Raw genomic sequence first — 14,495 nt, forward strand, 5'->3', positions numbered from 1 at the left:
CAAAAAGAAAAAAGAAAAACTAAATCTTGGTCCTGGACTTTTCTTTATATAAGTCTATTATGATTTTCTATTTCTTCTGGAATTCACTTACATTTAATTCCACTAATGTCAACAATCAGTGACATCAGCCTACTTCTTCTGGGACATTCCAATATCAGTTAAAAAGAGCTTTCATTTCAGGGACAATTTGACTCCAAAGCCAAATGTAGCAGAGGCTCTGATCAAGAGTCACTGGCCATCCTCAAGTTAAATGGCTGCATTAAAACAGTTGTTAGACTGATCAGGAAGGAAAGGAACTCCTATACATTGAGAATATACCTTTGCCAAGCAGGATGTGAGGTTCTTTACTGTATACCAACTACGAACTCTGAATGCTAGGTTTAACTTTTACAAATTTTCTTATTTAATAGAAATTTATAGAGAATCAGAGACTGAATATGGAAAACAGACCCAGGAAATTTGCTTGCAGCGTTACATTCATAATGCCCAAGTGATCACATCAGAAGCATTCATGTTTAAGACTTTTATTAAAGTCTTAATTCAAATTATCATCTAGTTCCATGCAGTAGGTTAAGACAAGCAGCTATACCCAGTCACCTTTCTATTACCTCTTCTTTAGAAATAACCTCTTTTGTCTCTAAGCCAATTATTCTAGTATTTACTTCCATAACTCTAATATCGCAAAATAAATTTATATTGCTATTATGAATTTTTAAATCTTGTGCATTATCTATTAACTCTCAAATAAAGATGAGGATTTAACTCTTTCTTCTCCCTATCTCATTACCACTACCATCTCCTTTGTCCCCCAACCCAAAACCATTTCCTGATACTCTCAATATACTTTTAATGCAATTTTTCTTTGATTTATAGTCAGTAATTACATTTTTATGACAATCTAAATATTACTTATAGCTTACATATATATTATTAATGTTACTTTCGTGTACAACTAGATAACAATCAAATCATCCTAAATACCCTAGAAATTGACTTAAACACAGGCAGAATAAACTCCACAAAAAAAAAAAGTAGAGAAGAGGCCACATGAAAGAAGGTAGGAAGAATGGAGATGTGCTTTGGAAGAGAAAGAGATCATGCCTGCTGCAGTCACAGAGAAGGGTGTGAGACACACTAGCATACAGGTGAGCTCACAGGGAAAATGAATCCCTATAGCAACTGACTTGGAAAACAAGAGGGGCCAAATTTCTTGAGTTCTTACAACCAACAAGTTTAAAATCTGGAGTTTTAAAGGTAAGCAGGCTTGGTTGGGATAGAGCCTGGAGGGCATTGCACTGCTCTTGGAGAGAAGGCAGACAAACAATCTGGGGACAAACAGAACGGAAGGAGCAATCTGAAGACCCTGGGGCACACAGTGGGGAGGTTATTCACTCATCTCAGAGCATGTCCCAGAGAGATAGCATTCAAGGAGAGACACCTCTGGAAACAAAGGACCTGGCCAGCGACATTTCCATCCTCCTACACCTCTGCATAAGCACAGGGCCAGATGCAGGAACAAGTGCAGCACTGACCCTCCCTACCTCACATGCTTACACCAAGTCTTCTATCTCCCATGCTCTGGTGAAACCACCCTTCCCAGTCATGTCTGATTCAGTCCTAGTGTGGTGGGGACACTCCCCAAGAAGAGTGGCCCAAATCTCTACTCATACCATGTCTCCCAACATGAGAGTTTTGCAGAGACTCAGTTCTGGAAGCAGCGGTGATAGGTATCATTTCACAATCAGACCAGAGCACATCTTGTTAAAATGCACCACATTCAGGCCAGGGACTAAACACTGCCCACAACAGGCAAAGAAAACCCTCGCAGATGACTGACTTAAAGGATAAAGTAGATAGGGCAAAACAGCAGAACACATGCAGCACACATTGGAAACACTACTGAAAGTGCCAGGCCCTGGGGAACAGGGGACACTACATGGCAGGACACTGCAAGACCTCTTCTTCATAAGGCCATTAACCTCAGAAACAGAAGATGTAGCTGACTTTCTTTTAACACAGAGAAACAGGCACAGAGACACAGACAAAATGAGAAGACAGAGAAATTTATCCCAAATGAAAGAACAGGACAAGGACATGGCCAGAGATCTAAGTGAAACAGATATAAATAACATGCTTGATAGACAATTTAAAGATCATAAGGATAATCATACTACTTGAGAAAAGAGAGGAAGACATGAGTGAGACCCTTAAAACGTGGATGAGAAATAACATAGGAGAGATAAATGACTCAATAAATGAAATGAGAAACATGCTTGATAGAATGAACAGCAGGCTGGAAGAAGCTGAGGAAGGAATTAATGACCTAGAAGACAGAGTAATGGAAAGTAATTAAGCTAAACAAAAGAGAGAAAGAAGAATTATGTAAAATGAGAAGAGACTTAAGGAATTCAGTGCCTCCATCGAATATAATAACATTTGTATCACAGGGGTCCCAGAAGAAGATGGCTTAGGAAAGGGGGCAGAATATTTATTTGAAGAAATAACAGCTGAAAACTTCCCTAAACTGGGGAAGGAAACAGATATCCAGATCTAGGAGGCACAGAGAACTTTGATCGAAATCAACAAAAGCAGATTCATAGCAAGAAATATTGTAATTAAATTGGCAAAGTATAGTGATAAACAACAAATTTTAAAAGCAGCAAGACCAAAGAAGACAGTAAGTTACAAGGAAAACCCATAAGGCTATAAGCTGATTTTTTAGCAGAAACTTTCAAAGCCAGAAGCGAGTGGCATGATATATTCAAAGTGTTGAATGGGAAAAATCTGAAGCCAAGAATACTGTATCAGGCAAGGCTATCATTCAGAACAGAAGGAGAGATAAAGAGTTTCCCAGATGAACAAAAACTGAAAGAGTTCATGATTACTAAACCAGCCCTGCAAAAAATATTAACAGGACTCTTTGAGTGGAAAGGAGAGGCCCAAACTGATAGTATAAAGGTAGGAAACACAAAAGCAGTAAAAATGAATTTCTGTAAAAAATCAGTCAAGGAAATCACAAAATAAAAGTATGTAAAATATGACAACATATACCTAAAACATGGGGAGGAGTAAAGAATGGGTTCATGGGTGCCTGAGTGGTTTGTCCAGCTCTTGGTTTCGAATCAGGTCATGATCTCAGGGTTGCAAACCCCACATCAGGCCCCATGCTCAGTGTGGAATCTGCTTGGAATTCCATGCCTCTCCATCTCCATCTCCCTTCCTTGCTCCCTCTCTCTAATAAATAAATAAAATCTTTGAAAAAAAAAAGAATGGGTTCAAACTTAAACAACCATCAACATAATATAGACTGCTATATGCAGAAGAGGTTATATACAAATCTAATGTTAACCATATATCAAAATCCACTAACAAAAAGCAAGGAGTAAAAAGAAAGAAATCCAAATATATCACCAAAGAAAATCAGCAAACCTTAAATGAAAGACAAGAAAGGATTAGAGAAAATCTTCAGAAATAAGCAAAAATCAATAAAATGAAAATAAATGCATATCTATCAATAATTACTTTGAATGTGAATGGACTAAACACTCAAACAAAAGGCACAAGGTGACAGAATGAATTAAAAAAATAGACCCATCTATATGCTGCCAATCAAGAGACTCATTTTAGACGTAAAGACACCAGCAGAGTGAAGTGAGGGGATGGAGAAACATCTATCATGCAAATGGATGTCAAAAGAAAGCCAGAGCAGCAATACTTATATTGGACAAAATAGACTTTTAAAACAAAGAGTATAGCAAGAAATGAAGGACACTATATAGTCATAAATGGGAAAACTCAACAAGAAGTTATAATAATTGTAAATATTTATACATCTAACATGGGAGCACCCCAATACATAAAACAGTTAATAACAAACATAAAGGAACTAATTGATAATAATACAATAAAGGTAGGTGATGGGAAATACGGAATGCACTTGTCATGATGAGCACTGGGTGATGTATGGAATTGTTAAATCACTATATTATACATGTGAAACTAACGTTACATGGTATGTTAACTAACTGGAATTTAAATAAAAACCTAAAAAAATAAACTCACTGACAACTCAAAAAAATGAAGAAAGAATTATATAATTTTACAATAGGTGAAGACATCAATACCCACTTTCAATAATGGATAAAATGTGTAGACAGAAGAACAATAAGGAAATACAAAATAAACAACACCATAAACTATTGATACCTAACACACATATATTAAATATCCCACCTAACAAGAGCAGGAAACACATTCTTTTCAACTATACATAGAATATTTTCTAGGACAGACAATATATTAGGCCAAAAACCAAGTCTTAATACATTTTGAAAATTTGACATTACTTAAGTATCTTTTCCAACCACAACAAAATAAAGCTCAAACTCAATCACAGAAGGGAAAACCGGAAAATTCATGAAAATGTGGAAATTAAATAACACTCTCTTAAACAATCAAAGGAATAAAGAAGAAATCACGAGTGAAATTAGAAAATACTTAGAGATAAATAAAAAGAAAATGCAACTTACTGAAACTTATGAGATGTAGCAAAGGCAATGTTGGGAGGAAGATTTATAGATGTGAATGCTTATATTAAAAAAGAATAAAGAGGTAAAACCAATAACCTTCATATACACCTTGAGGAATTAGAACAAGAAAAGCAAACTAAATCTAAAGCCATCAGAATGTAGAAAATAAAGATTAGAGCAAAGGTAAATGAAACAGAGAATAGAAAAACAACAGAAATCAACAAAACCAAAAGTTGGTTCTTCAAAAAGATTTTAAAAATTGACAAGTTTTTACCTAAACTAACAAAAACGAGAAGAAGGAGTCAAAATCAGAAATGAAAGTGAGAACACTACTATCAACATTCCAGAAATAAAAAAGGATTATAAGAGAATACTATGGAAAACTGTATGTCAACAAACTGTGCAACCTAGCTGAAATGGAGAAATTCTGAAACTACTCAAAATTACTTAAACTGGCTCAAGGAGAAATAGAAATTTTAAACACACCTTTAAAAAGTACAAAAGATTGAATCAGTAATCAAAAACCTCCCAACAAAGAAAATTCCAGGAACAGATGACTTCACTGGTGAATTTTACTTCATTCTGTGAGGCCAGCATTACTCCGATACCAAAAACAGATAAAAACATCACAAGAGAATAGCTTTCCATGCTACCCAGAGAGGTGTCCATATGGCAGTTTGTGTTTCTGTCATAACTTAAAGGGAAACTTTCACAATTCCAGAGCCCTTGATGTCCTGAAAATCAAGAAGGAGGATGTACTCAAATTCCTTGCAGCAGGAACCCACTTAGGTGGCACCATCCTTGATTTCCAAATGGAACAGCGTATCTACTAAATGAAAAGTGACAGCATCTACATCATAGATCTGAAGAGAACCTGGGAAAAGCTTCTGCTGGGAACTTGTGCCATTGTTGCCATTGAAAACCCAGCTGAATTTACAGCTATGATTTTCTTTTACTGATTATTTGCTGATTTTGACTATATCCTTAAGAATGACAGAGTATGTTTTATTCTCATAATTTTTCTCCTAGTCTCTAATTATAGATTTGTATTCTTCTTTGATTGAAAAATTATTTAGGATAGCATTGTTCAATTTCCAAAGGGTAGTTTTTCTGATTATAACTCATATTGTTAATTTCTCATTTTATTACAAAATAAACAGAGACTATCTTGTACATTTCTGCTTTTCATATACATTATGAGTAATAGAGGATGGAGTTAGCATTTTAATGGCATGTGGAAGAAATAATACATTCCTCATTTATAATGTATTGTTAGTTAGAAACTGCTATAAGAGAACTTACAAGATTTTTAATGATCTAAATAAAACTGCTAAATAGCTTAAAAAAAAAAAAACACCCCAGCTGATGTCAGTGTCATATCATCCAGGCGTAGTGGCCAGTGAGCTGTGCTGAAGCTTGCTGCTGCTACCGGAGCCACTCCTATTGCTGGCCACTTCATTCCTGGAACCTTCACTAACCAGAACCAGGCAGCCTTCTGGGAGCCAAGATTTCTGGTGGTTACTGATCGCAGGGCTGACCACCAGCCTCTCAATGAGGCATCTTTTGTTAACCTGCTTACCATTGCTCGGTATAACACAGACTGTTCTCTGCACTATGAGGACATTGCCATCCCTTGCAGCAACAAGGGAACTCACTCAATGGGCGTGATGTGGTGGATGCTGGCCCAGGAAGTTCTGCGCATGCATAGCATCATTTCCTGTAAGTACCCATGGGAGGTCATGCCTGATCTCTCCTTCTACAGAGATCCTGAAGAGACTGAAAAAGAAGAGCAGGTTGCTGCTGAAAAGGCTGTGAACCAGGAGGAATTTCAGGGTGAATGGATGGCTCCAGCTCCTGAGTTCACTGCTACTCAACTTGAAGTCACAGACTGGTCTGAAGGCATGCAGGTGCCCTCTGTGCCTATTCAGCAGTTTCCTACTGAGGACTGAAGTGCTCAGCCTGCAACCAAACACTGCTCTGTAGCTCCCACTGCTCAGGCCACTGAATGTATAGGAACAATCACTGAGTGGTCCTTTGCTCTTCCACAAAGGCAAACAAAATGAAAATAAGGTTGATAGAAAATAGAAAGTTTCAGGCACCTGGGTGGCTCAGTTGGTTAAGCGACTGCCTTCGGCTCAGGTCATGGTCCCAGAGTCCCGGGATTGAGTCCTACATCGGGCTCCTTGCTCAGCGGGGAGTCTGCTTCTCCCTCTGCCTGCAGCTCCCCCTGCTTGTGCTCTCTCTCACTCTCTCTCTCTCTCTCAAATAAATAAATAAAATCTTTAAAAAAGAAGAGAAAGTTTCTAAAAAAAAAAGCAAAAACAGAAAAGCAAACAAAATCGTAAGAAAATAAAATTATAAACCAACATAAGTTGTGAATACAGATGTAAAAATCTTCAACAATATACTAACAAACAGAATCTAAGAAAATATTAAAAGGATTATAGACTATGACCAAGTGGGTTTTTTTCCCAGTAATGAAAAGGTGCTCGTAAGAAAATCACTGTAGCAGTCTCTAAAGATGTTGGAGCAGGAAGATCTTGAGCTCATCTCCTCTCATAGACACACCAAAACTACAACCACATGGAGAACAACTATCTAAGAATGACACAATGACTAGAAGAACAGCTCTTTCACAACTACAGATAAGAAGAAAAAGCCACATTAAAACACATAGGAGTAGAGATGAGGTCTAGTTAGGACCCACACCTCAGCATGGCAAACCATAATCAGGAGGGATATCACAAATGCAGAGTTCCTTCCTAAGGATCAAGGGTTTTAAGTCCCACCTTGAGCACCCCAGCCCTGTGGACCTACACCAGGAAGACAATAACGCCTGGCTTTGAAAACCAGTGGTGCTTAGTTCTGGGAGCTTAGAACATCAGTGAGGTTTTTAACACTGGAAGAGCCAGACGGCTATATGAAATGAAGACTCTGCTCTTATAGGGCTCTCACACAAACACACTTGCTTGGACATGAAGCACAGAGGTAGCAATCTGAAAAGTGCCTGGTCATAGATGAAGGAGATTTACTGTCTAATTTTAGGATGTGTGCTGGGGGGGCAGGGATCTGTAGGAACTTTTTCCAGGAACAAAACTGTGGGCAGGTGTCTTTTTTTTTTTTTTTACTTTCTTTCTACCTACCTGGCCCAGCACTGGATGGTACCATTTCTGAAAGTCTCCATTTATTTTGTTAGCATCATTTGCCCTGCCCCAGCATTCCCCTGTGAACCCACCACACTCCACCTGCCTGCCCTGGCAGATGTACCTCCAAAGCTGCTCCTGCTATACCACACCCTGTGGGAAAGCTTGGCTGGAACTAGCAACTCCTACAAAGTGGCTCCTGACCCACCAAACCAGGCAGGAGGTCACAACTGAAACTGGGGTCCCCTCAAAGTGCCTCTCATGCTGCCACACATAGCAGGTGGACTTGGTCATGAGCAATATTCTCCCAAAGAAGCTCCTGGCCTACCATACCAGGTGAGTGGCCTCCATCTAGAACCACAACATACCAAAACATTCCCATCATTGAGGGGGATCAACCCCACCCACCAGCATGCCTGCAATAGTCATGGCCAGGCCATGCAGCCAGCTGTGGTGGAGGGCTAACCCCACCCAAAACTATGACCTCAGCAACCACAGCCAGGCCTCCTAGCTAGCCTCATTGGAATCCAGCCCCACCTACCAGTGCAATCACAGCCATAGCAGGTATTGCAGCCAGCCAGTTTGGGAGCCAGTCCTGCCCACCAGCACATCCACACTAATCATAGCCCAGCTACAAGAGAAGAGTGTATGGAGCCCACAGAGGGAACACCTCTGGAGTGCCTGGTTCTTGTGACAGGGGGAGATTGCACTTCTGTGATGCTCAGGACACACTGTAAATATGCATACTCCTTCAAGACTGGGAGATACAGTTGATCTACCTAATTCATAGAAACAAACAGAGAGTCAGGCAAAATGAGAAGACAGAATAATATGTTCCAAACAAAAGAACAAGACAAAACCTCAGAAAAAAACTAAATGAAACAGATTATTAATCAACCTGCTAAAGAGGTCAAAATAATGGTCATAAAGATCTGAAGGGAACTCAGGAGAAGAATGGATAAATACAGTGAGAACTTCAACAAAGTGGCAGAAGTTATATAAGAAAAAAAAATCAGAGCTGGAGTATAATAATTGAAATGAAAAAAATATATATACTAGAGGGAACTGATAGCAGGTTAGATGATGCAGAAGAATAGATCAGCAATCTGGAAGACAAGTTAGTAGAAGTCACCCAAATAGAATAGCAAAAATAAAAAAAAGAATTTTAAAAAATGAGAATAGTTTAAGGGACCTCTGAGACAACACTAAGTATACTGACATTCATATTTGGTGGTCCAAGAAGCAGAATAGAGAAAAAAGGGGAAAGAAAATATATTAGAAGAAATGTTCTTGAAAACTTACCTAATATGTGGAAGGAAACAGACATCCAGGTCCATGAACACAGAGAGCCCCAAACAAGATGAAGCCACAGAGGTCCACATCAAGACACATTACAATTAAAATGTCAAAATTTAAAGAGAGAGAACCTTAAAAGCAGCAAAAGTAACTAGTTATGAATAAGGGAACCCCCATAAAACTATCAGCTAATTTGTCAGCATTAAACCTTGCAGGATAGAGAGGGTGGAATGATCATCAATTCAAAGTGGAGAAAGGAAAAAACCTAAAACCAAGAATATTCTACCCAGCAAGACTGTCATTTTAAATTAAAGGAAAAATAGTTTCCTAGAAAAACAAAAGTTAAAGAACTTCAGCAACATTAAACCAGACATAGAAGAAATGTTAAAAAGACTTCTTGAAGTGCAAAAAAAGGCTATTGCTAGAAGAAAATTATGAAAGAAAAAATATCCCACTTTCAAAAGCAAACATATAGGTAATGACAACCATTTATAAGCTAGTATGAAGGTCAAAAGACATAAGTAGCAAAACCAACTATGTCTACAATAATTGGTTTATAGAAACACAAAATAAAGATCTAAAATATGGTTAGAAAAATACAAAATCTAGGTGGGGAAGGGAGTAAAACTGTGGTGCTTTTAGAATGCATTCAAACTTAAGCGACCATCAACATCAAATGGACTGTTGTATACATAGATTGTGATATATAAACATCATGGTAGCCAAAACCCCAAGACCTATATAATACACACACACACACACACACACACACACACGAGAAAGGAATACAAACACAGCACTAAAAAAATCATTTAATCACAAAGGAAGAGAGCAAGAGAAGAAAGGATCAAGGAAGAACTACAAAAACAACCAGAAAATAATGAACAAAATGGCAATAAGTACATACATATTAATAATTATTTTAAATAAAAATTGACTAAATGTTCCAACCAAAAGACACAGGGTGGCTGAATGGATAAAAAAGCAAGATCCAATTATATGCTACCTACAAGAGATTCACTTCAGATATAAAGACACACACAGACTGAAAATGAAGGGATGAAAAAAGATCTTCCATGCAAATGCATACAAAAAGAAAGCTGGTGTAGCTATCTATACTCATATCAGAGAAAACATACTTTAAAACGACTGGAAGTTAAAAAAAGAAGGGCACTGCATAGTGATAAAGGAGTTAATTCAGCAAGAAGATACAACATTTATAAATATACATGCACCCAAAAAGGGGCAGTAAATATATAAGGAAAATATTAACAGACCTAAAGGGAGAAACTGACAGCAACACAATCATAGAGGGGGATTTTAATATACCACTTAAATAAATGTATAGACCATCCAGATAAAAAATCAATAAGGAAATCTTGGTATTAAATAACACATTAGACCAAATGGACCAATATATGTATATAGAACATTCCATGCAAAAATAACAGTATACACATTCTTTTCAAGTTCACATGGAACATTCTCCAGGATAGATCACGTTAGGCCACAAAATAAGTCTCAATAAATTTAAGAAGACTGAAATCATATCAAGCAACTTTTGTAGCCACAATGGTACGATAATAGAAATCAATTACAAGGGAAAAACTGGAAAAAACAAAAACACATGAAGGATACACAACATGATACTAAACAACTGGTCAAGGAAGAAATCAAAGAGGAAATCCAAAAATGCCTTGTGAGACAAATGAAAATGGTAACGCAACATTACAAAATCTATGGGATGCAGCAAAAGCATCCCAAGATGGAAGTTTAGAGTGAAACAGGCCTACCTCAAGAAATAAGAAAAATCTCAAATAAATAACCTCACCTTGCACCCAAAGTAACTAAAAAAAAGAAAAGCAACTGAAGCCCAGAGCTAGTGGAAGGAAGGAAATAATAAAGCACAGAGTGAAAATAAATAAAATAGAAATTAAAAACACAACAAAGAAGACCAATGGAACTAAAAGCTGGTTCATTAAAAAGATAAATGAAACTTATAAACCTTTAGCCAGAATCATCAAGGAAAACAGAAAGAGGGCTCCAATAAATAAAATTCAAAATGAAAGAAGTTGAAGCAGACATCACAGAAAAAAATAAATAAATAAATAAATAAACAGACTATTAGGAAAAATCATATGCCAACAAATTGGACAACCTAGAAAAAAATGAATAAATTCCTAGAAATATATATCTTCCAACACTGACTCAGGAAAAAAACAGAAAATCTGAAAAGACTTGATTACTACTAGTAAAACTGAATCAGTTATCAAAAAACTCCCAAGAAACAAAAGTCAAGAACTAGATGCCTTCACAGATGAATTTTACCATTTAATTAAGAGTAAATATCTATTCTTCTCAAACTAAAAAAAAAAAAATTGAAAAGTCAAGAATGCTTTCAAAATTATTCTATGAGGCCAAAATTACCTTGATAACAAAACCAGAGAGAGATGAAAAAAATTTAGAAGTCCATATCCCTGATGCAAATAATCCTAAACAAAATATTAGCAATCTGAATTAAATAACACATTAAAATCATCATATACTATGATCAAAGTGGGATTTATTTCTGGGATGCAAGGGTGGTTCAGTATCTGCAAACCAATCAACATGATACAAAACATTAACAAAACGAAAGCTAAATATCATGTGATCTCAATAGATGCAGAAAAAGCATTTGATAAAATTCAACATCTATTTAAAATTTAAAACTTTTAACAAAGTGGCTATAGAGGGAACATATCTCAACATAATAAAGGTCATACATTACAAAGTCACAGCTAACACTGTATGCAATGGTGAAAAGCTGAAAACTTTTCCTGTATGATCAGGAGCAAGACAAGGATGTTCATTCTCATCACTTTTATAAAACATAGTACTGTAAGTCCTAGCCACAGCAATTAGACAAGAAAAAGAAGTAAACGGCATCAAGATTGAAAAGAAGTAAAACTCACTATTTGCAGATGATATGATACTATATATAGAAAACCCTAAGGACCCTACAAAAAAATCTATTAGAAGTAATAAATGAATTAGGTAAAGTTGCAGGATACAAAATTAATATACAGAAATCTGTTGCATTTCTATGTATTAATAATGAATTAGCAGAAAACAATCCCATTTACAACAGAATAAAAAAAAAAAAAACCTAGGAACAAATTTAACCAAAGAGGTGAAAGACTTATACTCTGAAAACTATAATGCACTGATGAAAGATATACTGTGCTCATGGATTAGATAAATTAATATTGTTAAAATGTCCCTACTACCAAAGGCAATCTACACATTTAAAGCAATCCCTATCAAAATACTAACATTTTTCACAGAACTAGAACAAATAATCTTAAAACTCGTATGAAACCACACAAGTTCCTGAATAGCAAAAGCAATCTTGAAAAAGAAGAACAAAACAGGAGATATCACAATCCCACATTTCAAGATATACTACAAAACTACAGTAATCAAAACAGCATGGTACTGGCAAAAAAAAACAGTCATACAGATCCATGAAACAGAACAGAGAGCCCAGGGCGCCTGAGTGGTTCAGTTGGTTAAGCATCTGCCTTTGGCTCAGGTCATGATCCTAGGGTCCTCAGATCAGGTCCCGCGTAGGGCTCCCTGCTCAGCGGGGAGTCTGTTTCTTCTTCTCCCTCTGCCCCACCCCCCTGCTCCTGCTAGCTGTCTGTCTCTCTCTCTCTCTCTCTCAAATGAATAAAATCTTTAAAAAAAAAAAGAATAGAGAGCCCAAAAATAAACTCGCATTTATATGCTCAGTTAATTTATGGCAAAATAGCCAAAAATTTACAATGAGGAAAAGACTGTCTCTTCATTAGATGGTGTTGAGGGAATTGTAAGGCTACTGCAGAAAAATGAAACTGGACAACTTTCTTACACCATATACAAAAATAAATTCAAAATGGATTAAATACCTAAATATGATAAAGAAAACATAGATGGTAAACTCTTGGATATCTGTCTTAGTGATATATTTTTTTGGATCTGCCTCCTCAGACAAGGGTAATAAAAGCAAAAATAAACTATTGGGACTATAACAAACTAAAAAGCTTTCACACAGTAAAGGAACTGTCTACAAAACAAAAAGCAACCAACTGAGTTGGAGAAGAAATTTATAAATTATATATCTGATAAACTATATATCTTATATAAAGGGTTAATACCCAAAATAAAGAACTCATACAATTCAACCTAAAAAAAAAAAAACACAATAATCTGATTAAAAATGGGAAGAGGGCTTGAACAGACATTTTTCCAAGGAAGACATACAGATGTCCAAAAGACACATGAAAAGATGCTCAACATCACTCATCATCAGGGAAATACAAATCAAAACCACAATGAGATGTCACTTCACACCAGTCAGAATGGCTATTAATCAAAAAGACAAGAAATAACAACTGTTGGCAAGGATGTAGAGGAAAAGGAACCCTTGTGCACAGTTGATGGGAACGTAAAAGGGTGCAGCCATTGTGGAAAACATTACAGAGTTTCCTCAAAAAATCAAAAATAGAACTGCATTATGATACAGCAACTCTACTTCCAAAGTATTTATCCAAAAAAAAAAATTAAAACATAAAAAGATACATGCACCCCTATCTTCACTGTAGCATTATTTACAACAGCCAAGATATAGAAGCAACCCAAGCGTCCATTGATAAATGAATGGATAACAAAGAGGTTTTACACACACACACACACACACACTGGAATATTACTCAGCCATAAAAAGAATTAAATATTAGCATTTGTGACAACATGACATAACTAGATGGTATTAAGTAAAATAAGTCAGAGAAAGACAAATACTGTGTGGTTTCACTTATATGTAGAATCTAAAAAACAAAACAAACATAAACAAAACAAAACAGAAAAAGACTCATAAACATAGAGAACTAATGGTAGCCAAAGGGGAAGTGTTGGGAGAATGGACAAAATATGTGAAGGAGATTAAGTACAAACCTCCACTTATAAAGTAAATAAATCACAAGCATGTAATGTACACTATAGACAATATAGACAATGATACTGTAAATAATACTGTATGGTGACAGATGGTAAGTAGACTTATCATGGTGATCATTTCATAATGTATATAAATGTCAAATCACTATGTTATACACCTGAAGTTAATATGTCAATTATACTTCAATAAAAATAGAAAATCAATCTAATACACCATATTAGTAGAATGAAAAAAACACATGATCGTTTGAATTGATGCAAAAAAGTCATCTGACAAAATTCAAAAACCTTTGATAATAAAAACACCCAGAAATTTAGGAATGGAGGGGAACTTCCTCAACATAATAAAGGGCATTTATTAAAACTGCACAGGTAGCATCATAGCATCATATTAAATATCAAAAGGCTGAAAGCTTTCTCCCTAAGGTCAAGAAACAAGATAAGAACTCCTTTCACAACTGCTATTCAATGTTGTACTGGAAGTTCTAAGCAGGGTAATGAGGCAAGAAAGAAAAAAGAAAAGAAAAGAGAAGAGAAGAGGAGAGAA

General features: G+C 36.2%; 1 protein-coding gene and 1 pseudogene across 3 annotated transcripts in view; one reads left to right on the forward strand and one right to left on the reverse strand.

The window, feature by feature from the left end:
* OPHN1 (oligophrenin 1) overlaps positions 1-14,495 on the reverse strand; it is a 498,955-nt gene that overhangs the window by 240,945 nt on the left and 243,515 nt on the right. The gene's annotated exons all lie outside the window — the stretch shown is intronic.
* Positions 1,405-6,592, forward strand: LOC141371300 (small ribosomal subunit protein uS2-like; annotated as a pseudogene).

This window comes from Callorhinus ursinus, unplaced genomic scaffold (genome assembly GCF_003265705.2).
Source record: "Callorhinus ursinus isolate GAN/ISIS: 27379988/994484 unplaced genomic scaffold, GSC_fseal_2.0 scaffold66, whole genome shotgun sequence".
Lineage (NCBI taxonomy): Eukaryota > Metazoa > Chordata > Mammalia > Carnivora > Otariidae > Callorhinus > Callorhinus ursinus.